Source organism: Nannospalax galili, unplaced genomic scaffold (assembly GCF_000622305.1).
Source record: "Nannospalax galili isolate Female #2095 unplaced genomic scaffold, S.galili_v1.0 scaffold312, whole genome shotgun sequence".
In the NCBI taxonomy this organism is placed as follows: Eukaryota; Metazoa; Chordata; class Mammalia; order Rodentia; family Spalacidae; genus Nannospalax; species Nannospalax galili.
In genome coordinates this window covers 525538-551225 of record NW_008335967.1, presented here as the reverse complement: position 1 = coordinate 551225, position 25688 = coordinate 525538, and positions in this window count along the sequence as shown.

The window sequence follows — 25688 nt, the reverse complement described above, 5'->3', positions numbered from 1 at the left end:
ATATGCTTCATATAGTTATACTAGGTGTATTTGTAGTTTGTTATACCACAATCTTTATTGTTGAGTTTCCAGATAGAATAAGCCCCAAATATTGCACAGGACATATTTATATTTTAAAAAGTACTGGTCATTTGAAGTTCAAATTTAATTGCTAATGCTGAGCTGGACCTGGTGGTACATACCCATAATCTACTTTAGAGGCAGAGGCAGGTAGACCAGGAATTATAGGCTAACCTTGGCTCTGTAGTGAGTTTGAGACCAATCTGGAATACACAAGACTTGGTCTCAAAATAATCTATTAAAAATTGTGAATTCAGGCAAACATTATTAAGGAGTTGTTTGTGGGGGTTCCCCTTATTCTTGGTATCTGGGTGAAATTGGTACTAACTTCATCAGTTAGCACCTACAGACATTTCAGGTTTCTGGTGAACTTACAAGGAGATCCTAGCTGCAGGTCTTTCAATAATTTTGTTTCTATGCCCTTGAGTACTGCATCTGACATACAGCTTCTCAGTATAACATGCTGCTCAGCCCTTCAGTCTTTGTGGACAATGCCGCACTGCACTGCCCTGCCTGCATGTGTGCTGCATGTAGCTCTGCCACAGCAGATACACATAACAGAATAAATCTGCTGTTTCATTTGTTTCCTTGGATCACCACTAGAAGCAGCAACATCCTAAAACCCCACCTTTCTCTCTGAACTGGAATCTCTTTTTCTAGTAGTCCATGGATAGATAAATTCTTTCCTGAAACTTTGGAATCAGCCTACTCTTAGGCCTCCGTGCTGGGAATGGGGTGGAAAGAGGATTTGACTTCTCTAAAAATTAAACCATTTTCTTCAAGAGAGATGGATCCTCTTGAGGGGGGAATTCTGCTACCAGCTGTGAAGGTAATGCAATTCTCCACCTTATTACCTGCTTACTATAAGTGTAAAATCAAGTCTACAAGAAAAGTTGGGTTCAGTAATACGTTACGTTAGAAAAATCAGCATGAATTCATGTCCTTAAAAGACTTATTTTCTATCCATGTCATTATTATAAATGGCCAAACAGCAGGAGCACTACATTAATTTATTAGCAACTCTTTCGTGCACCCCTAGCACAAGACTTTTGATCCCTGACTGGTAATTGACTCTAGGTTTCATACAAAGACAAAATGAGATGATTGAAAGCAACTCGTCTTTGACCAGGAATCAAGGTTGCTTCTTGAAACATCAGGAGCCTTAATGGCGAAAGAGCCAACAAACAGTAATAATGCTAAACTGGAACAAGAATGCTGTAGAAAGTCCTGAGTTCACAGTAATAGTCAAGAGAGAAACCAAGATGTGCAAGGAGGTGCTTGCAACACAACACACAAATGAGCCTAAATGTATTCTTCACAGCCTGACTTACTTGTACAAGTAGGAGGACAATGAAATATGATGTTCAATCCTCTTTGTGTGACCTCCGTTTGCATATTTTCAGCACACATGCATGTATACATGTTTGTTTTGTGTAAGAATAAAGGAAGGACTGAGACATGTGAATGAACCAAGATAACAAAAGATTTCCACAGTGAGGTAGACCTTCTTCTTCAGAAGAGACCAGGAAAGGAGGATACATTAAATGGTAAAGGAGCCATTACCATTAAGGTCTGATATGATAATCACAGTGTATCAGAGTTGATTATAGTAATGCACACACAGGGCAATTACTAAATAAAGGTTTAAAAAGTATAAATGGACCACGGAGGAAAAGCAAACCCAAAGAGTCAGTTCTTCCTTTCCTAGGAGATGAAACATCCACTGGTCAGGAATGAAATTCTAATTTTATACTAATTTTGAAATAAAATTCTAATGAGAATTGTATATATTAATACTTAGGCCAATACGTCACACTTTTAAGGCAATGGTATACTTTCTGGCTGTGAGAAACCAGAAAAGGTAAGTCTTCCAAACTTAAACTTTGTATTAAAGGCATTAATGCCTGGGGCTTACAATAGAAGAAGAAAAGTTGATATAAAAAGGTATTTGATCTAAGCCGGGCTTGGTGGTACATGCCTGTAGTCCCAGCACTTGGGAGGCAGAGGCAGGCAGATCTCTGTGAGTTCAAGGCCAGCCTGGTCTACATAGAGAGTTCCAGGACATCTGGGGCTACAGGGAGACCCTGCTTCCAAAAGACAAAACAAAAACAAAAACAAGACACCGAAATTTGGTTCACATTGGATCATATTATCAAATTTTACTCTCTAAACATAAACGAACCAGCCAATAACCCGATTTTGATATTCTTTTTAAATGAGCATAAAATAATAAGTTTCACTATGGCATTTCATACTGTACACCATTATGCATTATTCTTATACACCACCTCCACCTCCCTAATTTCCTCTGTCCCCCTCTTGCTGGCTCCCTCCCCCCTAACTGTTTCCTCCTGCTCTGCTCCATGCCACATGCATTCTGCTTCTCTTTCCTCTCTCCTCTTTCTCTTAAGCGCTTTCTTTCCTCACTACCCTCTTTCAACTTTCATGACCTACAACCCCACACATGCACATACATATATACATGAATTTAAATTTATAGTCTTCATATGAAAGAACACCTGTGGCATTTAAGTTTGGCTTATTTTGCTTAACATATTGACCTCCAGTTGCTTCCATTTTCCCTGAAACTGTCAATTTCATTATTATTTATGTCTGAATAAAATTCCATTGTGTATGTGTAGCTCATTTTCTTTAAATCCATTCTGGATTCTGGATTTTTGAGATGGCTTTTTTTTTCTTTTAGATCCATAAATAGTTTTTTTTTAAAACAAAATCTGTAGAAATATTATGAACATTGGTTCTGGTAAAATTTCAGAAAGTTTAGGAAAATATTAGAAAAACTCAAACCCTGGAAAGCTATGAAAATAATAATCAACTTGATGTTTCCCTCAAGATTAACATTTTGCCACCAGTATTGTCTTTTGGTCTCAATCAGCTATGAATCCCTGAATTACTGTGTTTGTGCATGTTTAATTTGATACTTAGGGTATTTCAAACCTTCAAAAGAATCAATTATACAAATTACTAATTTCAGTTTAAATTGTTTAAAGGAGTTTAATTAATCAAATTTGTAGTCAATAATTTAATGACCAGAAAAATTAATTTTCTATGAGTTGCTATGTAGATCTGTGTACTTGACATATCAAGCATTGAATAAAAAGAAATAATTATACTGAGTCAAAATGACTTGAGATTAATTATGAAAAAAGTTAATTTTCTTTCATTGTATTTGCAAATATGTTCTGTGGGGCTAATTCTCCTGTTTCTGTTGAAAACGGGGACAAGTTCATGGTTCTGTTAATAATGATTACTTTATGTTCAGAAAATTTCAAGTTAATAATTAAAATATTTAATATTTGTACTAATCAGATCTCAGAACTTGAAGCTGAAATCTCTTCCTGTTCCTAACTTGAGCCCATGGCTGGCAGGAAATCTATAACTGGGAAAAGATGTGGTTGAGTATTTCTGATTCACCTCCTTTCCTGGATGTGATCAACTATATTTCTGGTCACTTTTTAGTCAAAGAACAGGTAGGAAGAAGGAGGCAGGAGAGTTTAACTGACTGATATTGTCATTAGCTGGCAAATGTACTCTTGACCTGAAGTAGAGTATTCTTTTAAGAATTATGAGGAGCTGGGCATGGCAATTTACAGCTTTAATACCAGGACTCGGAAGGCAGAGGCAGGTGGAGCTCTCTGAGACTGAGGTCAGCCTGGTCTATATAGTGAGTTCCAGGTCATCTATTGGCAGTTAAAAGGCAGATGATCAGTTTCTTAGAAACTTCCTTTTTCAAGTCTGTATACAGTTCAGTGTTTTCTTTAAAATGCAGTGTCTGTAGCTGTGTATGCTTGTTCACACTTACAATCCCAGCACTTGGGAGGTAGAGAAGAAGGCTCAGGAGTTTAAGATCATTCTTGGCTACATAGCAAATTCAAGACCAGACTGGGCTATATGAGATGCCGTCTCATAAAACAAAAGCATAACCAATTATGAATAAATAAATAAATAAATAAATAAATAAAAAATAGAATGCTTATTATGCTCTTTTGCTTCTTTCAGACTTTCTTCAACCGTCATACAAAGTACAACTTGAGTAGTATCGCATCACATCAATGCCTGGGGAGTTTTAAACAAATAATGAATAGAGTAGTTCCCCAGCTGAAAGTAGTAAGTTAGAAGAACCCATCTGAAACCCTCTAAGTCTGTAGTATTAAAACCCTATAGCTAGTGCCTGTTAGTCTTGTCCACCAATTTGACAAAGATTCAGAATCACCTGAAAGTCAAACCTCTGGGCATGTTTGTTAGGGTGTTTCTTGAGACATTTAACTGAAGTGGCAAGATCACTATAAATGTAGTAGCAGCGCTCTGTGGGCTGGGGTCTCACACTGAATAAGGGAAAAAAAAACAGATGAAGAACCAGCATTAAACTCATTCTAGTGCTTCCTGAGTGCATACAGGATGTGACAGGCTCCCTTGTGTCTAACCTCCATTCTTCCTCTCTGGGGCTGATTGTTTTCTCAACCTGTGAGCCAAAATAAACCCTTATAAACCCTTCTGTTGTAGTATGACCTCTCCCCTCCAGGCATAATGTGATCTTCTCATCTCCAGTTGTGAGTGAAGGTTGCCTTGCTTAGAAGCCATGGAAACTACTGAACAGAACAATACAGAGGCAGTATTAAGATCAAGCTATACCTTACTCTAAATTACCTCATAATGTGTTTTGAAAAGTGACTGTTCAGGCTGTGCATTGCCCTAAGAGAATCCATTCTTACAAGCAGCTTTTGATTCCATTTTGAGGGTGGAGGATGATTGCACACCTGGACAGACCTATAAACACCATCATCCGTCCAGCACTTCCCATGCATTATAGACTGATAAACGACTTATTCCTGATAGTGGAAAGTGTGCCACTCTATAAACTTACCAGGGTTACTAATATAAGTTTAACAGGGTGAGTTGAGACTGTAGGGGCACATGGGTGTATTAAGATCATACCATGGAAACCAGACCCAAGAACTTATTAGATACACCAAATCGAGGAAAAGGTATATGACCTCTTGCCTAGACTTAGTAAAGTGGTGCATGTCTAGCATTGAAATGGCACATTCCCGCTGAGCTGCCATCTGACACCCAATCTGTGTGTGAAGGACCAAACAGCAGAGAACTCCCAGTAATCCCAGGAGCTTCAGCTCCATTAGGTTCCCTGCTGTGATGCAGCTGACCCAGCTGTCATCAGCTGGTCCATTTGTTCACCCATTTGGCCCTGGACTCACTGTTCCTGTTTGGCTCTGGTACTGCCCTTTGGTCTCTGTAGGTGACTAAGTCTTTACTCTCAACCTTGACTCTGCTGCTGCCTGATTCTATAGTCAGAGCTTCTTCCCTGAGATAACTTATCAATTCTTCTCTATTTCCATTTCTATCTGCCCACGTCTGAAACATCTCTAACCTGGTGTAGCCTCTTTAACTTGTATTCATTTTGTAACTCACATTTATACACACACATACACACACACACACACACACACATGCATTCATGCACACACACTGTGATGTGTGATGAGTGTTAATGTTAGTATTTAAAGTTGTAATAAAATAACTTGCATTCACCTCAGCCAGATTACCAAGACAGGCAGGATTATGGGCAAGTTGCAGCCATTGCACCTTGCAAATATATTATCATCAAATAAATTCTGACATTGTGGGAAGACAAAAACATGGTCTATATTTCCAACATAGTGCACTCAAGAAAGGTAGCTAGGTCTGTGGTGATTGTAATGGAGTTGGTAACACTTCTTAGTAGAAGGAGTAAGGGGAAGGGTCACAGGACTGTCACCTGGGATTCCAGCTATTACTTCTTTCTGACCTCTCCCAGCTGCAAGTGATCTTGGGATATACTAAAGTATAGAGGAAATAGGTTAACTGAAGGAGGGATTGCAGGATGCAGTTTCCATGAGGTTTTCATCCATGATAGTATTGGAGCTTTGTGGTAATGAAGCTGTTTTGGGTGTTTCCACACTTCCATGAGTAAACTCTCACTCATGCTCTGTAAATAAACCCAATATGCTCATTGGTTCACCAAGTTGGACTTTGGTGGAATCAAACTTTGATTTATTGTTGGTGCCCTATCAGAAGTGAGTAGACACTTGTTCACATATTCCCAAGAAAAGTAACACAATACATTAAGTTGTTTTGCCACGTATTTATGTCACAGCAACAAGAATAGTAACTAATAGCACACACATATCTATTGTGGAGAGCCACAGCCTCCGCCGCCATTACAAGATGGCGCCGGTATCCGGACCTTCTTAAAAGTAAACATCCTGCCACACCCATAAGGGGCGTGCACAAGAGCCTGCTTTCCCCCGCCTCCTCCCGTGGCGTGATCTCCAGCAACCAATCCGCTTCTTATGATCTCCAGCAACCAATCCGCTTCTTATGATCTCCAGCAACCAATCCGCTTCTTATGATCTCCAGCAACCAATCCGCTTCTTATGATCTCCAGCAACCAATCCGCTTCTTATGATCTCCAGCAACCAATCCGCTTCTTATGATCTCCAGCAACCAATCCGCTTCTTATGATCTCCAGCAACCAATCCGCTTCTTATGATCTCCAGCAACCAATCCGCTTCTTATGATCTCCAGCAACCAATCCGCTTCTTATGATCTCCAGCAACCAATCCGCTTCTTATGATCTCCAGCAACCAATCCGCTTCTTATGATCTCCAGCAACCAATCCGCTTCTTATGATCTCCAGCAACCAATCCGCTTCTTATGATCTCCAGCAACCAATCCGCTTCTTATGATCTCCAGCAACCAATCCGCTTCTTATGATCTCCAGCAACCAATCCGCTTCTTATGATCTCCAGCAACCAATCCGCTTCTTATGATCTCCAGCAACCAATCCGCTTCTTATGATCTCCAGCAACCAATCCGCTTCTTATGATCTCCAGCAACCAATCCGCTTCTTATGATCTCCAGCAACCAATCCGCTTCTTATGATCTCCAGCAACCAATCCGCTTCTTATGATCTCCAGCAACCAATCCGCTTCTTATGATCTCCAGCAACCAATCCGCTTCTTATGATCTCCAGCAACCAATCCGCTTCTTATGATCTCCAGCAACCAATCCGCTTCTTATGATCTCCAGCAACCAATCCGCTTCTTATGATCTCCAGCAACCAATCCGCTTCTTATGATCTCCAGCAACCAATCCGCTTCTTATGATCTCCAGCAACCAATCCGCTTCTTATGATCTCCAGCAACCAATCCGCTTCTTATGATCTCCAGCAACCAATCCGCTTCTTATGATCTCCAGCAACCAATCCGCTTCTTATGATCTCCAGCAACCAATCCGCTTCTTATGATCTCCAGCAACCAATCCGCTTCTTATGATCTCCAGCAACCAATCCGCTTCTTATGATCTCCAGCAACCAATCCGCTTCTTATGATCTCCAGCAACCAATCCGCTTCTTATGATCTCCAGCAACCAATCCGCTTCTTATGATCTCCAGCAACCAATCCGCTTCTTATGATCTCCAGCAACCAATCCGCTTCTTATGATCTCCAGCAACCAATCCGCTTCTTATGATCTCCAGCAACCAATCCGCTTCTTATGATCTCCAGCAACCAATCCGCTTCTTATGATCTCCAGCAACCAATCCGCTTCTTATGATCTCCAGCAACCAATCCGCTTCTTATGATCTCCAGCAACCAATCCGCTTCTTATGATCTCCAGCAACCAATCCGCTTCTTATGATCTCCAGCAACCAATCCGCTTCTTATGATCTCCAGCAACCAATCCGCTTCTTATGATCTCCAGCAACCAATCCGCTTCTTATGATCTCCAGCAACCAATCCGCTTCTTATGATCTCCAGCAACCAATCCGCTTCTTATGATCTCCAGCAACCAATCCGCTTCTTATGATCTCCAGCAACCAATCCGCTTCTTATGATCTCCAGCAACCAATCCGCTTCTTATGATCTCCAGCAACCAATCCGCTTCTTATGATCTCCAGCAACCAATCCGCTTCTTATGATCTCCAGCAACCAATCCGCTTCTTATGATCTCCAGCAACCAATCCGCTTCTTATGATCTCCAGCAACCAATCCGCTTCTTATGATCTCCAGCAACCAATCCGCTTCTTATGATCTCCAGCAACCAATCCGCTTCTTATGATCTCCAGCAACCAATCCGCTTCTTATGATCTCCAGCAACCAATCCGCTTCTTATGATCTCCAGCAACCAATCCGCTTCTTATGATCTCCAGCAACCAATCCGCTTCTTATGATCTCCAGCAACCAATCCGCTTCTTATGATCTCCAGCAACCAATCCGCTTCTTATGATCTCCAGCAACCAATCCGCTTCTTATGATCTCCAGCAACCAATCCGCTTCTTATGATCTCCAGCAACCAATCCGCTTCTTATGATCTCCAGCAACCAATCCGCTTCTTATGATCTCCAGCAACCAATCCGCTTCTTATGATCTCCAGCAACCAATCCGCTTCTTATGATCTCCAGCAACCAATCCGCTTCTTATGATCTCCAGCAACCAATCCGCTTCTTATGATCTCCAGCAACCAATCCGCTTCTTATGATCTCCAGCAACCAATCCGCTTCTTATGATCTCCAGCAACCAATCCGCTTCTTATGATCTCCAGCAACCAATCCGCTTCTTATACGTCATAAATGGGACCTTTGGGGCATATATAAGCAACAGCTCTCCCACTTCTCGGCGTCTTTGGTCTTCAGTCTTCAAATACACTGCTGCAGAAGGATCCTGATTTGTCCTCCCGCGTCGTTCTTGCTGGCGAGACGGAAAGCGGTCGGGGACAATCTATAAAAAGGCTTAATTTTTAAATCAGGCACAGAATAAGATTAGCAACAATAAATAACGAACAGAGCAATTATACTCTAATAAAAATATTTATAATCTTTGAGCTATTTACTTTTGGAATTTTCCATTCTACACATCTGTCTTCAGTTGACTATGGATTACTGAAAACTCAGAAAGTAAAACTGCATAAGAAAGTGGCATAAATGATGCAGGAATGAGATTTTTTTTCTTAATGTTCCATTAGCATGGTCTTTTATATTTGCAATTAAGTTATCACTGCTGGGAGATCAAGTCAGAGCTACTTTAGAGCTTTTTATTGGAGGAGGGATCATAGGTCTTGGTTGTTAATTAACAGCACAGGAGTACTCTTGTCTCCTTAGGTCTTTAATGGAAATCTCAGCTTGAAACCTTAGCACCTCTACTACTAGGAAGGATCCCTGAGGTATCAGGTGGTGCTTCTTTCATTTAAGAGCATTTATGGGCACCACTCAGAAGGATTTTCCTTGAAATGACTTTAAGTCAGTGTTTAATAAACTTTATTTTGAAGTCATCCTTTGTTTTGCTTTTTGCTTTTTGGAGACAGTGTCTCCTTGTATGCCCCGTTGGCCTCAAACTTGCTATGCAGATCAAGCTAGAATCAATCTTACAGAGATCTGCCTGCCTGTGCCTCCTAAGTGCTGGGATTAAAGGTGTGTGCCACCACACCTTGGCTTGGAGCCATCATTTTAAAATATTTGAATCGAGCACAAAGATTTCCAAGCATAAATGTTCTCATTTGTCAGCATCTTAATAAAGACTGAAAAATGGTTGAAGGCACACACTTGAATGTATCATTTTTCTTTCATGAACAATCTACTGATTTTCAGAATCCAAAGAAGTGATACCCATCCCTTCATCTTAGCTCTGTGAGACTGACTGAAGGATGTGCTCCAATATACTCTATCCAGAAGGAAGATGCACTGAAGGTTCTTTCTTGGGTGTTAGAGGCATGAAGCAGCATCCAACCCCAAAGGTGGTAATTCTCAAAGTGTGCTTGTTTAAAACATTGCTTTAAACATTTTCCCTGGGCAGTTGGAAAAGGAATATAAGTTTTACAAAGTCATTTGTCTTCTTTTTTGACTTTACTCGCAATCTCATGACATTTCTGTCTTGTTTAATGCTAGCTATGACAGGTAAGTTTTGCAGATACAATTGTTCAGAAAGCCAGTGTTGATGTCCACAGGAGATTTAGCATCTTGGTCAAAAAGGACTCTGGACACATCACGCAAAATCCTGTTTGCCATCAGTGTGATGTGGGTTGATCACATGTGAGTCCTACAGCATCTTTTTCTTCTGAAACAATCACTAGTAGCTTTGATTCATTTCTCATTTTCTTAACAATCTGTCATGGACTGTGGGAATGTTCATGTCTAGGATGGTAAACCTAACCTGCCTGAGGGGCGGAGTGACTTGGTGGGATCTGGAAAGTTGAGTAAAAATATTCATGTCACTAAATGATTCATTTAATTTTGGATGTTTCCTTGAGTTTTTTCTTGCCTATGTATTTCATTCTGACTTATTTCTTTGCCCACCATATGTGGGGACAGTGGCTTCCTCAGGGCTTCTTCATGCCCCCATTCAAACTTTAAGCTGCTGCTTCATTTCAGTCACTTTCACAATGGACTAATATGAGGCATAATCAATTGTAGTCCCCAGGACCGTAGGCGTGTGCCCTGGAAGGGCCATACCTTGTAACCAGAATGATTTAGGTAGCCAACCAGACGCCGGCTTCCCCCTGTTTGTCTCTCCCATTCCTTCAGGACTCACCATACTACCTGAACAGGCTCTGGTTTGCTGATCAACTGCATATGGGGTTCTAGATGATCAATTTAAATCCAGAGTGCTTGGGAGATATCTCTCTAACAGATAGTGATTGGGAAACAATTCAGGAAGAAGCCAGGTTGCTAGAGCCCTTCAACTGCATTCCAGTATCCACAATTTAAAGCCACAGTTTCTCTTTGCATTGTGTTCAAAGACCCACATCCGAAGGAGCCAGTGTCATTAAGCACGCGGCATTGTCCCATTCTCTGGCTTGTAGAAGTGTTAGGCAGCACAGAAAACCTCACTTGACATTAGTTTAAGCTTTCTTTCCTCTCTTCCCTTTTCTCTTTCTTTCTGTCCTGTTTCGTACCTCTGAAGCAGAGCTTAGGAGCTTTAATCTTTACCCTAAGCTTCATGTCCTAGAAGAGACCTACCAAGGTGGTGGTCATTATGAGAGCCAAAGTCTTCACTGAACTTTCAGTGTTTTCTGAATTTATAGCACCTATTAAGCAAAGCTAAAAAGAAACAAAACCTAATCAATATCATTAGGGTTCAATGTAATATGCATATAACAGCTGCTAATATGTAAACATATTCTATAAACTATATAAATTTAACATGTTTACAATGTAAAAATAGAATATGTATGATTTCTAATCATGAAACGGTTATTGAGATGCTCAAGTTCTTGACTGCTGTTAGTTGTAATGAGGGAACAGAGTGGAGAATGTAACAAGCTCTTCATTTCTGTGTCTAGATTTCATTTCCAACAAGTAATCTGGTATCTTCTGTACTGTCCTTGCTGCTCCTAGCTCTGCAGGAAGATCCAGGTAGTGACTACAGAGTTCTCTCTTCTGTACTGATTGAAACCTCACGTAGAGTGTTCCTCTCTGTGTTTCAGAAATAGGGTAATTGAAAAATCAGTAAGTTATAGACCTGATTTGCTTCTTAAGTAGAACTTTGTAGTTTTTAGACTTGTAACTGATAGGCCTAACAGTGTGAATGAAAATTCTTGGAAGAAAACTACACCTGCTTGACCACAAGCTGATTAGGCTGTCAGGAATTATGGAGAAACTGGAATGTTGCAGGTCTAGGGCCTAATTATAAACAATCTTGGGCTATCTCAGGTCCTTTATTAGCCATTTATTGCCCATCTCTTTATGTGACTTAACATCTTTATAACTGTTAGGTAATCCTTTGGAATGGATGAACAGATCTCTAGCTTCCACCAATCAAAAGGCTAAGAGTGCCATTAGATATCGTATGAAGACTAAGGCTGAGATGTTCCCATTTTCTGTAACCTACCTTCTTTTTGGTTTAAAAAGTATCTTGGAACTGGAAAAATGGCTCAGCAGTTAAGGGCACTGCTGCTCTTAAGGAGGACCCTTATTTGGTTCCCAGCATCCACATGGCAGCTAACAACTGCCTAAATCCAGTTCCAGGGGATTGGATACCTTCTTCTAACCTCTGTAGGCATTACATTCACTACATTTATGCAAGCAAAACACATACACATAAAATAAAAATAAATAAAAAAATTAAAAGAAATAAAAAGTGTCTTGATTTATGACTTATTTGTTCTATTACTATAAAAACTTCATGAAACTATTGCCACATTAGAAAATGGAATTTGGGTTAACCTGATCTGCGTTCCTAGGCCGTGGTTACCCATATTTGGATCCAGAAAAAATTCTCTCTTATATCACTTGTGGTAAGAGCTGTATTTTTGTGTTGACAATATAGTACAATAGTTGCTTTCAGAAGAACACCCTTTTCTTTAGGAAGCATCGAACATAAAAAACAAAATCATCTTTCACTCCAAAGAAGGAAATTTCTAGGCATAAGGACAATGGCTTGGAGAGAGAGTAACTGCGATAATAACAGCTGTGTTGAAGCTGACAGGGTCCACACAATCATGCTTTTGAACCTTGTCTTTTCCATTTCTCTTTAACTTTCAGCAACATTTGCCATTTTTAAGTGAATTTTGTTTCCATCTGCACTGAAAATCAGTGAAGATGCGTATTGATCAAATATAATGGTTCAGCTTGATTGTTCTGATGTATAATCATTCCAGTAATAGTGTTCTTAGAGAAAGTGACAAGTTAGCTTTCATTTTCTTTCAGTCTTAAAACAGAAACAGGTCAACAAAGAGGTAAGTGACAGAATTTAATAATCAAGTTTTCCACATTTTAATTTTCAGGCTGTGTTAACAAGAGCAGGACCTCATCTGGCCCTGTGTACGTGGATGTCACACACATATACATGTTTCTTCATTCAGAGATATGTCAGCTGTTTTTATAGATCTTCCAGCAAGGAAAGCTTAGTTGGAGGTGCTAAATTAATTGGCTACCCAGCGCTCTCCTAAATCCTTTTCTTGTATGTTGATGGCTACATTCTTATTTACTTTCCAAAAATTGAAAGGGTTTGGTAAAAACTTGTTTAGTTTTTAAATCTTGTTATGTTGAATAAAGAAGTTCATGTTTTTACTTTTTAAGAAATAAATGTATTTTATGTGATTATTTTTCCTTTGAAATATTGATTCATTTCTTTTGACAGATAGGAAAATGTGATGTAACCTTAATTTTGCTGTTTCTAAAATGGCTGTGCATCTCATAAGGAGCTCACTATTTCTATATATCATCATCATCTATCTATCTATCTATCTATCTATCTATCTATCTATCTATCTTCTACCTACCTATCTATCTATCATCTATCTATCATCTATTATCATCTTTATATATCAAGCAATTGAAGCTCCTGGGACAGAAATCAAAACTGCTAATTTTTTAAGAGTTATGATTGTCCATTTTAGGAAATAAACCCTGGGTCTGAAATGAAATTGGAGAAGATACTGTATTAAAATGAGGAAATCTGTGGTACTATAAGGACAATATTCTTTAATAAAGTTCAAAGAATGATGTGAAAAATACAGTAGTCAAAGAAAATGTATAAGAGAATAATTAGTGCCTTCTATGCAGCTCACTTTTGGAGAACATTTTAGATGCTTATCTTCTGGAAAATGGGGTAAATACCTAGAACTATCCAATTAAAAAGTAAAATAAAATAAAGGAAGCTGAGGACCCACTTCAAGATGAAGAACTACAGGCAAAATGAATGCTGAGGGATGGAGATTCAGTTCTCTGTAGGGACTACCTCCCTTAGAGGCTCTCTGATTCCAGGTGGGTAGCCCTAAACACAAGTACACATGAACACCACTAAATGAATCCTGTGCACCATATATGTGTATTTATAAATGTATGCATGTATGTGTAGCAATAATAATAAAAATAGAGGACAAGATATTGAGAGGAGATGGGGAGGACATTGGAAGAGTCAGAGAAGGACCTGGAGGGTTGGAAATAATCCAAAGACAATACTCATGTATGAAATTCTCAAAAATAGAATATAAAAATTAAAAAATAAATGAATATTTTGGTATTATATTTACTTTCTATGGCAGATGGTCTTGGCTTTTGGTTATTTTTAGGTAAAAAGCTTTGAAGTCTTGGGTAATGGAATATTCTGTCCTTAGATGATGCCCTCAGCTGCATTTCTCTAGTAAGCACTTTGGAAAAGACTTGTTCAAGTCATCTCCAAACCCAGCACCTCCCGTGTATCAACTACATTTTGTTATACATATAAATATGAGTTACTTAGAAAAATCTAATATATCTAAAATGTAGGCACCTTATTTAACTGACATAAAATATCTGAGGGGGAAGCTACAGCTGTATAATCAGGTCATTCATTTGTTATTCAAATATTTGCCTGGTTTTATAGTATGAGACAAGCAAATTCAGTGATGTCTTTTAAAGGCTGGAGCATAACAGGCTGCCCTTAGGATTTCCGAGGTATGGTAGTTATTAATCACTTAAATTAGTGAAATTATCTTTGAATCAAGTCATTGACTGTCCTAATCGAAGCTACTTCTTGACAAGTATCTTTCATGTGTAGCATCATTTTTACCGGTTAAATGGAATCTTCTAAAGATGCTTTGCAAATCAATTTTATTTGAAATGATCAAGTCACATTAATTGTTTTGGTTCACTTCTAATGTATTAGTTATCTCAACTCAAATAATGAATACAGTTGATTTAGAATGCTTTAGAAAGGGTTTTAATGTTAAGTATCTAGTAGTTAAAATAGTTACTTAAATCCTGGTAGTGGATTTCTCTTTCCACCCATTTTTGCTTCATCAGCTGCCTAAACAATGGCAATATTGGGTATTTTTGTGCAAAATTTAATTGGAAACTTAAGTTCCGATGTTTTTAGGACTCGTATCACTTCACTCATTGCCAGTTCTACCTGTTTGTTTGTGGGGGAAGCTTCTGCAGCTGCAAGAGAGTCCGAGGGACCATGACATAGACTTTTCTGGTGTTTGCCTTTAAATAACCAAGTTTCTAAAATAGACGTTTTTGTTGTTTATTTATTTATTTTTTTGGTTATCTTCATTGCTTGTTCATTTTGCAGGACACTTACAAATAATTGAGCAGCAATAAATATATAAAATGAATACAACCATTTAGGTAAAAGTTCACCATGAGAATACGTGTTATAATCTGAGCTCCAGGATGTGGATAGTTGTCAACATAGATTCATTTTAGTGAACACAGGCATCTATACATTCATCATACATACATAGTACTAACAATATCTTATTATTTTTATAGATTGTGTTACATTAATTCATGCATAAATCAAATATTTTTTAAAAAATTAAAAAAGAATCATTAGTGTGTGTGCACATGTGTGCATTTGTATGCACACACTTGCACATGCATGCCACAGTGTGGAACAGGTTGGAAAACAACTTTGTGGAACGAATTCCTCCTTCCACCTTTGCATGGGTTCCGGTGACTGAATTTATGTCACCAGAATTGTGCATCAAGCACCTTTATCCTCTGAAACATCTTGTCAAATGTCCTTCAGTAAAGAAGTGAGGATGCTTCAGGAGCTATTTGCCTGATGTTGATATGCTCATATCGACAGAAAAACATGGATCCGAGTCTGGTGGAGTGATGCATGCCTTTAATACTGGCACTTGGGAGGCAGAGGCAGGCAAACTTCCAAGGCTAACTTGGTCTATATAGCAAGTTCTAGGGCTACAGGGAGAACTTATCTCAAACAAACAAGCAAACTGAACTAAACAAACAAACAAAAACAAAACAACTGCTCTCCCTCCAAAAATCAGGTACCTGGAAAGATAAACTTGAAGTGTCTTACTTTTAAAATTCTATAAGCTAATGTATCACATGTCTCATTTACACAAATTAGATTGAAAACTTTGGATTTCTGTTCTCTTGCTTATCCGCAGGCAATTGTTCTGATTTATTCTAGATTACTCTTGTACACCTTGCTTCTGGCAAATATATTTTCATTATTTAACATCCAGCTGTGCGACTTCTTGTCTAGGGCACATCTTTTCCCACTAATGTTGAACTGAATGTCCATACTCCTGATTCTTTTTAGTTCATATGTGAATCTTATAGAGAGCTGGCCATATCAAATTCATCACTCTTGTCCCAGCACCCAGGATAGCATCTCCAGATGGCAAATGGATATTAGCTGAATGAGTCAATAAATTAAGAATATGTCAACCTCACATGCAGTCATTTTGAAACCCCTTGGAAGATCAGTAGAATATGAGACATGATTAGAAGGCAATTATAAGTTATTAGTATCTTCCTTTGGTAATTCCTCCTAGAGTATCAGAAACATTACAGATCAATTATAAATTCAAGAACATGAGTTCATAATAGTAATTTAAGAGGAGTCTAAATAATCTGGAAACAGATGATGAGAAAGTAGTAAGAGGCAGCATAAAGGAAACATGCTAAAGTGTAAAGCAGAGACAAATGGTAGTAAAGGGGGGAGAAAGCTGCATTTCTTCTGACCTCTAAACCGCTGCTTCGTTCCACACTGTGTGACAGCACAGAGGGCTTACTGCCAATGGGAAATGGTGGTGCTACGGACACTTCACATTTCAACTACTCGTTTGCACTTTAGGGTGCTCTCATTTAAGGTGAGCCGCTTTAAACCATGAGGCTTCAGGGGTGCTGAGACTTTGCCTTAGACTACCAGAGAAGTTTTTTCATATTCGGGCAGAGCACTGTTCAGTCCGTGCTTGCCTAAAACATATCCACAAAGTTATTCTCTCTTTATCTTTTATGTTTCTCCTGCCTCTTTCACCTTTTAACCTATTCCCTCTGATTAATATGGATTCTTTGTAGTTTTCTTTAGTCCTGGTCTACTAGTAGTGTATATCTTCAAGGGTTTCTTTAGTGGGGGATCTTAAAATGACTTTATTTTGTCCTCATTCTTAAGGATTGTTCAGCTGTGTATGCGGAGTTCAATGCTAATACAGAATTCCATGCTAACATGGCATTCTATGTCATTTCTCTCTTTATATTGTGGGGTTTCACTGCCTTCTAGCTCTCCCTATTCTGATTGACAAATCTCCCATGCTAAAAGCAAGTCCTTTATGGGAGGTGGGTGTTTTCTGATTGTTTTTAAAATTGCTTTGTGGTTTTCAACTCCCTTACAATGTGCCTAGATACAGGTCTGAAAAAGTATTATTATCATTTATTCTGCTAGGGACACACTGGATTTCCTTAGTCTGAGAATTGAGAGAATCCAACAATTTTGAAAAATTCCAACCCATGTTCTCTTTATATATTGCCAAGTTGTAGGAGGTTGACTTGTTACAAATATGGAAAATTGTTTTCTTTCCATCCAGTTCAAGTCTAAGGCCGATAATATTCTTTATAGCCCCCTTAACTACAAACAGTTTATTTCTTGTTCCCTTTTATGTAAAGTATGTAGTCCATGGACTATAAATCCATCAGTTGTAGCTACAGCAGTGAAACAACACATACATCACTCCCAAAGGCAGGGGCTGGGAGAACACTCGCTGATGGTTCTTTCTGTTATCTGAGGATGTGCTGACAGTTGGGTGACCAAGGCTGTTTATATACGAGTTGATTCTCAGTTTCACATTTCTTTTTGCATGGGTGCATATATGTGTAGGGAATGCATGTGCATGTGTTGTGTGTGCATGCATGTGGAAGCCAGAGATCAACATGGGTATCTTTCTTCAGTCACTCTACACCTTCTCTTTGAGAAAGGAGTTCTTACTGAACCTGGAGCTCACCAGTTGTCTAGACTGCTGGCCAAGTAACTCTGGGGAATCCACCTATCTCCACCTCACTAGCCTTGGGGTTACAGACATGCACTGCCATACGAAACTGCTTTTACATGGTTACTGGCAATTTGATCTCGGGTCCTCATGACTGAGAGATAGGCACTTCCTCGGCTGAGGGGAAGATAGGTATCTTCCCAGTCCCATATCTTCAGATTTCTAATCTCATAGCAGCAGCAAGACTCCAGGCTTGTTCTCAGGGTTTACCAGATACCCACGAGGGCCAGTCTGGCTGCACAAGAACCAGTAAGGCTTTGGCTTGTATCATATTTCCTATCCTATTGTTGGCCCAACTAAATCACTCAGTCAAGCCTGATGTCAATACGATCACAAGTATTTGTTAGAGAATAATCTAAACAATTGCTGCAGATTCAGTTCCTTTAAGAGATTTCTATTGGTCTGTTGTCATTGGATAAATAGTTTTTTTGTTTGTTTGTTTGTTTGTTTTTTAACCAAAGAGAAAGCCTTTATTAGCTTGCTGGCAACAACACTGAGCATTCAGGTCCCAAGTGCAGATCTGAACTATCTTTAGGGAAAGCTTTTATACAGAAAAATCACATCTGGAGTCAAAAGTTTGAATTTCCAAGCGTTTCCGTAGCTTAGGGGTGGGAAGCCCCTCTAATGATTATTATTCTGCAAAAGCAAGATAAGCATAAAACACAGAAGCCATAAATCTGCAGTTAGCATGAACAACTGGGTACATACTGACCTGTTTGTTCTCTAGGCAACCAGGAGCCTATAACTCCAGGGGCTGGAGAGATGGATCAGCAGTTAAGAGCACTGGGTGTTCCTGCAGAAGACCTAGTTTTGGTTAATAGAATTCATGTGGTGGATAACAACCATTCGTAATTCCAATTCAAGGGGCTCTAACACCCTCTTCTGACCTCCATGAATACTGCACGCAGGTAGAACACCTACATACGTACAGGCAAAACAGTCATAAAATAATTTAAAAAGAAAACTAACTCCCAAGAAGCTGTTTTTGCTTAATGTTGGTTTCTGTATATTTCTTTGTGTCAGCTAAAGGACATATCTAGAATAATTTTAAAAATACTTTATTGAGAATTTCATACATGCATATAAGGTGTTTTGATCAAATCCATGCCCACTCCCTCCCCTCCAACTCCTCCCATATCTCCCCATCACTTTTTTCTGATAACTTCATGTACTCTTTCTTCTTCTTTGATTGATTGGTTGATTGATTTCTATGGGGCTTTTGGCTACTGTAACACTCCCTCCTCTGAAGAGGTAACCCTAAAATCTTTTAAGGATTAGATAAAAACTCCCAAATACTTTTGATATTTTTGGCCTTTGGAACAGAGTATGTTGCTAAGAGGCCCAAGGACATTTTGACTTTTAGCGAAGAAACTGGCTACTTTTCTTTGGGGTCTTTTTACCCTAACTGCCTAGCCAATTCCTACCTCCTATTCTTATCACACCATCCTCTGAAGAGGTTACACAGCTTGTGGATAGGGAATCAGGACGCAGACCAGTCTGGCTTCTTCCATGCTGAACAGGGATCCAGGGTGAGGCAATTGGGGTACCCTTTCAGCCGGTCTATCTAAAAGACTCCCAAATTGCATAACTCATCTGTAGGGGGAAAAGAAAGTCCTTGACTGGTGAATAGGAGATGTGAAGGAGAAGTAAAGGCAAGAGTAACTAGCATTACAAGTTCTAGACAGGGAACTAGAAAAAAGAACAGGGCAAATTTCAAATGCTCATATGAGAGTCCATTGGAATTTCTTGATGAGAGCTTCCAAAAACATCCCTCTATTGGGTTCCTCCAGAGTGATGGATTCAGGATTTGCTTTCAGGTATTTTGATAGCTGTTGAAGTGGTTAGAATCAGTGTCAGTTCCCTCTCAAAGGCTTCTAGCATATCTGGAATATTTTAAAAGGATCTTTAATCAAATATTCTGAATGTTTTCCTCAGAAATTTGATTGAGCCTATGAAGTCTACTATACTGAAAGGATATAGACATCAAACTTTCTTATTAGAGAGCTGTAGTTCTTATTTCAATTACTTTCTTTAAATGTCTAGTTAAATTCTTGCTGTCAGATAAATGATGGTGCTTTCTTCAAGTCTACATTGAAGGTTAAACAGCTTTTGTTTAGTTCACAGATTTCTCAAAACTTATGGGCAGTAAGAAAGAAGAGCTAAGCACAGCCCACAGGCATTCAGATCCAGTAACTGGGTGCGTATGGTCTCTCCAAATTCATTAGGTAATACAGGCGATGAGTAACTTTTGGATGAGAAGAGGTGAGAGATGGGTGTTTGAAATGTTGAATTTCCATCTTCCAGATGGTAGTTAGGTATGGGAATGTCAGACTTAGAGAAATTTAGCTTAGGAAACTTGGAATATAATCAGCTCGAGAGTAGATAGAGAGCTGGGAATAAGGATCCCTGGGGTAGCATTTAAGAGCACAATACTAATACAAGCCAGAAAGCTAGTTGAGAGAAGAAATGAGCTCCCAAATTGGAATGTCAGCAACCTCTCACTTATCAAAGTTTTCTGCAAGTTGGTTGGTACACTTCATCTTTGTTGACTCCAGGTTCAGATTGCCTCTGCTTTGAGACTCTCCAACTCATAGACACTATAGTAGAGGAAGGTAAAAATGAAGGCGTTATATCAAATCTTAATGGACTCATCCTAGAAAAGATACATTTTACTTATAGTTAATTGATGAGAAAGTTAAGTGACCTTATTCTCATTTCCTGAGAAAAATGATCTGGAGACTCCAAGGAAGCTCATGAAATATTTGATTAAATACTGTCTGTTTCTAACCAAAGAGAAGGTCTGGAGTCATAAGACCAAGGTCTAAATCTCTTTTTCACCATGCATTTGCCCCATGACTTTGGACAAGTAACAATAGCAACAACACCTATATTGAAGGGGTTATTGAGGTTTGAATGTGTTAAAATAGGTAAATTTTTAATAATAATTATTTATTTTTATGTGTAAAAGTGTTTTACCCGCATGTATATAAGTGCACCTGTATTGTGCAGTGCACATGTGGAGCCACAAGAGAACATCAGATCCCCTGGAACTGGAGTTAGGGATGGTTGTTAGCCAACATGTACGTGCTGGAAACCAAACTCATGTCTGCTGCAAGGGAAGTCAGTGCTGTTAACCACTATGCTATCTATCTAGCCCTAAAATAGGTAAAGCTTTTAGAATAGTGTGTGGACACAATATGATCTATATGAGTTAGTTACCCTTCACATTACCATGAAAAATTACCTGACAGAAACAAAGGAGGAAGGCTTGTTTTGTTCATGATTTTAGAGGGATTTCAGTTTTTCATAGCGGGGAAGGCATGGCAGGATGGCTCCACATGGGAGCATGTCAGGGAGGCTCTTAGCACCTTGACAGACATGCATCAGAGAATGGAACAGAAGCAGGGCTAGGTTGTCACCTTTGAAGACCTACCTGCACTGGTCAGGTACTAACAGTCTTCTAAAACAGCAACAGAAATTGGGAACCAAGTGTTCAGACAAGTGAGTCTGTGGGGGGATTTTTCACACTCATGCCATAACAAGTACTGATAATGCTCCATGATCATCATTTTTATTAAAGCTGTGATCAGAGAATCAACTATCAGGAGATTTTTAAAAATTAAAATAGTATCATGGAGGAGGAGGAGGAGGAGGAGAGGAGAATGAGGGAGGGAGGGAGAGAGAGAAGGAGAGAGGGAGAGAGAGAGGAGAGAGAGAGAGAGAGAGAGAGAGAGAGAGAGAGAGAGAGCTATCAATAGAAAATTGTATAGAATCCTTTTCCCTTGACATCTAGGACTTGTGCTTTCCAGGATCAGGCTACCTTGGAATTACTATGAAAACTTTCCTAGACTTTACGGACTACTACCACCAGCCCTAAAAATGTTGGCTTGCGGGGCTGGAGAGATGGCTCAGTGGTTAAGAACACTGACTGTTCTTGCAGAAGACCCGGGTTCAAATCCCAGCCCCACAAGGCAGCTAACAACTGTCCGTAACTCCACCTCCAGGGGATCCGACAGCCTCTCCTGTCCTCCGCAGGCAATACAAGCATACACATAAAATAAAAATAATAAATAAAATATTTAAAAAGATTTTGGCTTGTTAAAAGATATTCGATGCAAATGGTATTTGGCCTCATCTGAAGCAGCTTTCTGGGTACAATGCTGGCTTTTGTATCCTGACTCTCTGGGAGTATCCCGGGACAGGCTCTAGTAACCTTGTCTCCTGTATAAATAGGCCTCCTGGAGAGGCGCAGCCCAGCAGCAATATCTCTGCCTGTATTTCAGTCCTGGACCAAGGTCAGGTGCACTTTCATCCAGCTCTGAGCATTTCTCGGCTTTCTTTAATTCATAATAGAACAGTTTATTGCAGAGGTATCAGAGTTTAACTCTCATCTCCAGTCTCATAAGCAGAGCTTGACACTCAGACTTCCTTTTACTCCTAGAATCATGGGAAACATGTTCTAGAGGTAGGCCTTTGACTTCTACCAGTGGCCACTATAGTAGCTAACCATAGAAATACGTCACAGCATTTGCTATAAACATAAAGGTATCCAATAATGCCAAGTGCTGGAGTGCAGCTAAGTCATGAAGTGTGTGCTTAGCTTCATAAGGCATGGGTTCAATCTAGCCTCCTCTCCACCAAAATGACAAATAGTAACCAAAAGGTTGAAATCATTTTTCATTGTTAATATTACTCAATGCATATAACTCCACATGAGTAGACTTAGAAGTGAGTTGAATAAAGTTCCTTCAGGACCTGACTGCATGCTTCCCTCTCCATTAGTGACCTCAGAACTGAACACAATCTACAGCTGGACTGTAGCACTCATATGGACTCTCATGGCATCCATATTTGTATTGTTTTTTTCTCTCCTGTTTTACCTATTTTATTATTTAATTGGTTTTAAAACTGGCTTAATTTTTTTTTAGAAAGTTACAAGAAATAAACAATTTTGAGAAGTCCTAGACTACTTCAAAATCTTTTAGCTGTCATATGGATGCTGGGAATTAAACCCAGGTCCTCTGAAAGAGCAATCAGTTTTTTTAACCACTGAGCCATCTGTCCAGCCCCAACTTCAAAATCTTTTAAAATCTTTTGTTTGTTCTTATGATAATGGTAACATTAATAATATTAATTTAGGTTTCAATTAATGTCTTTTTCTACTTGAAAAATCTGTCAGAAAACTTAGCTGCCAAAACTTTAAGCATATCAATGCTAAGGGATAGCATAGACACAAACTCACGAATAGCAAAAATTGTGCCTTACGTAATTAAGCAAGCAGAGAAGACTAGAAGACTTTATTTAAGATTTTTGCCAGCCCAACAAATTTTTAGGAATAAAGGGGAAGATTTTAAGAATAAAGATGAAGGAATGGTGAGAGTTGGTCCTAGGGAACATGTACTTGCTAACTGGATATATCTAGAGGCAAAGTCATCTTCAAGGCAGGAGGAAGATGCCCACCACCTACCCCCAACAGAAACTAGAGGCTGGGTATCTTCCTTTATGATTACTTTCCAAATGAGTAATTCTCACACCCTTCAGAAAAATGTTACTGGGTTGTTTGTTGTTGGTTTGAAAGAGCATCTCTCTATATAGCCTAGGATAGTCAAAAATATATACCTGAGCTGGCCTTGAACTTCTGATACTCTTGTCTCATTCCCCGAAAGGCTGAGATTACAGGCCTATATCACCATGCCCAACCATTAAAAACCGGTAAAAAGCTTTGAAAAAAATTACACTGTAAGGGAGCAGAAAAATAATCGAGTTTTCTAAAATAAACAGTAATAAAAAGGAAGCCAGGTACCTGGAGTCTGGGAGGGAAATATCTAGACCTTTCTGGTCACACTGCAGCCAACTGAGTGAGGCTTGGAACATTCAAAAGAATTTTGCTACAATTTTTCCCTCATCAGCAAAAGCAGAAGTCTCAATCATGGTTCCATTGTATAGCAAACTTCCCTTTACTTAGGTTGGGTCACCTGATTTGATCACATTTCCATATCATTCAACATTGACACCATGATGAAAGCTGTTTAACATGAATTTTATAAAGATTTAGCTTATATTTTGAGGGGAAGAAGTAGTGCTTAGTAATGCTCTATAGAAAAAATAATCAGTATTTTACAATTCAACATAACTTGTTCCTTGTACATAACAAGAAACTGTCGAAAATAAATTTCTCACTCAAACTGAGAGCGAATGAAAGGAAGATGGTGAGAAGCAGCCGCCACAGGAGCAAGGCTGATTTATCATTTCACTGAACCGTCACTTTAGGAGGCAATGTGGACTGGCTGCAGCTCCGTGGATATTTGGGTGGATTTTGCCTCATGAGGCAGCTAGTGGGAAACCAGCAAGCCTTCAAGGAAGGAAACTACACCAACCTCAAAGTCTGCTTTCATATTTGGAGACAATTTCTCTAGGCAAAAAATGACTGCTAGAATTCTTTAAGCAAAGGCCAGATGTGATTGTTTTGGAAGGAGAAACAAATGCATCATAATTCATCAACTCTTAATTTTTGCATTAGAGAAATCTCAGAATTCAAGACCAAAAGAAAGCATTTGCTTCAGAGAAAACAGCAACAGCAATGATAGGACACAGTGAGGCTTTTGGGAGAGATCAACGGTATTTAATCTAGAGATGTGCAGACAGGTTTAAAATGTGGAACAGGTAGAAGGCCAGTTTTCCTTCTAAATAGAGAATTCAATCTAGTGAAACCAGATTTGAACTCAATTATTATTTTTTCACTTAGTTGTTTCAGACATCCCTAACAACTATCAAACAAAAAATGGATAGAATATATTTACCTCAGATAGTAACATTAAACTCTTTATGTGTGTCCAGATACTAGATTTTATGTGACATGGATTTATATTCACCTTTTAAAAAGTGGGCTGGGGCTGGAGAGATGGTTCAACAGTTAAGAGCACTGGCTGCTCTTGTAGAGGACCCGGGTTTGGTGTCCAGTTCCCATATGGCAGCTATCAATCATCTGTAACTCCAGTTCCAGGGAATCCAATGCCCTCTTCTGACCTCCAAGGGCATTGCATGACACCGGTGCACTTCCAAACATTAGGCAACACACTCATACACATAAAATTAAATAAAATAATAACAAGTAAAATTTGATAAAATGGACTGAAAATGCAAAGTAGAAAGAACTTTTTGAATCATTCTCTTACGGGCAATGTCTACTTCAGGCTCTTGGTCTCACTTTCTCCCCAATCTGAAAATAGGGCTCCACTCACATATAGAAGCAATTAAGCATTTAATACTACTACTTACCAGTGTCTATTCCTCAGCTTTTTGAAGCAGAACCTTACCTCAAACTTCATATTGTTTCTCTGGGCTCTCTATGCAAGCAAAAGACCATTTCAGATCATCACCAGGCTATGAGAAGGCAAAATTTCCTGTGTTCTTACATCACAAATGCCTCAGTGAAGGACTAGGGATGAGTTTGTTCTCTAAGATCTTCTCAGTATTGACTCTAATATATTATCCTAACAGTTTCTATATTCTTATTGTCTTTTCTGGTCTTTTGTCAATATACTTCTTAACTCAGTCCACTCCTTCCCAAAGAGAGCATTTGCCTCAGGCTTATTGAGCAAGTCCTTCTAACCTAGTATAAACAGTGTTCCCAAACTGTTAAACTTCAAAATGCAAATCAGGATCTTTCTTGTATGACAGCTGCAGACAATACTTCAGCCAGAGGCCTTCAGAGGATCTGTGTCCTGGGACAGCCCCTTTTCCCATCCATCATCACTTAGATGACCTTTTGTAAGTACCACTCAAAGCCCCTGGGACATCTCTGACGTTAGCACAGACCTCTCACTGAGATCTAG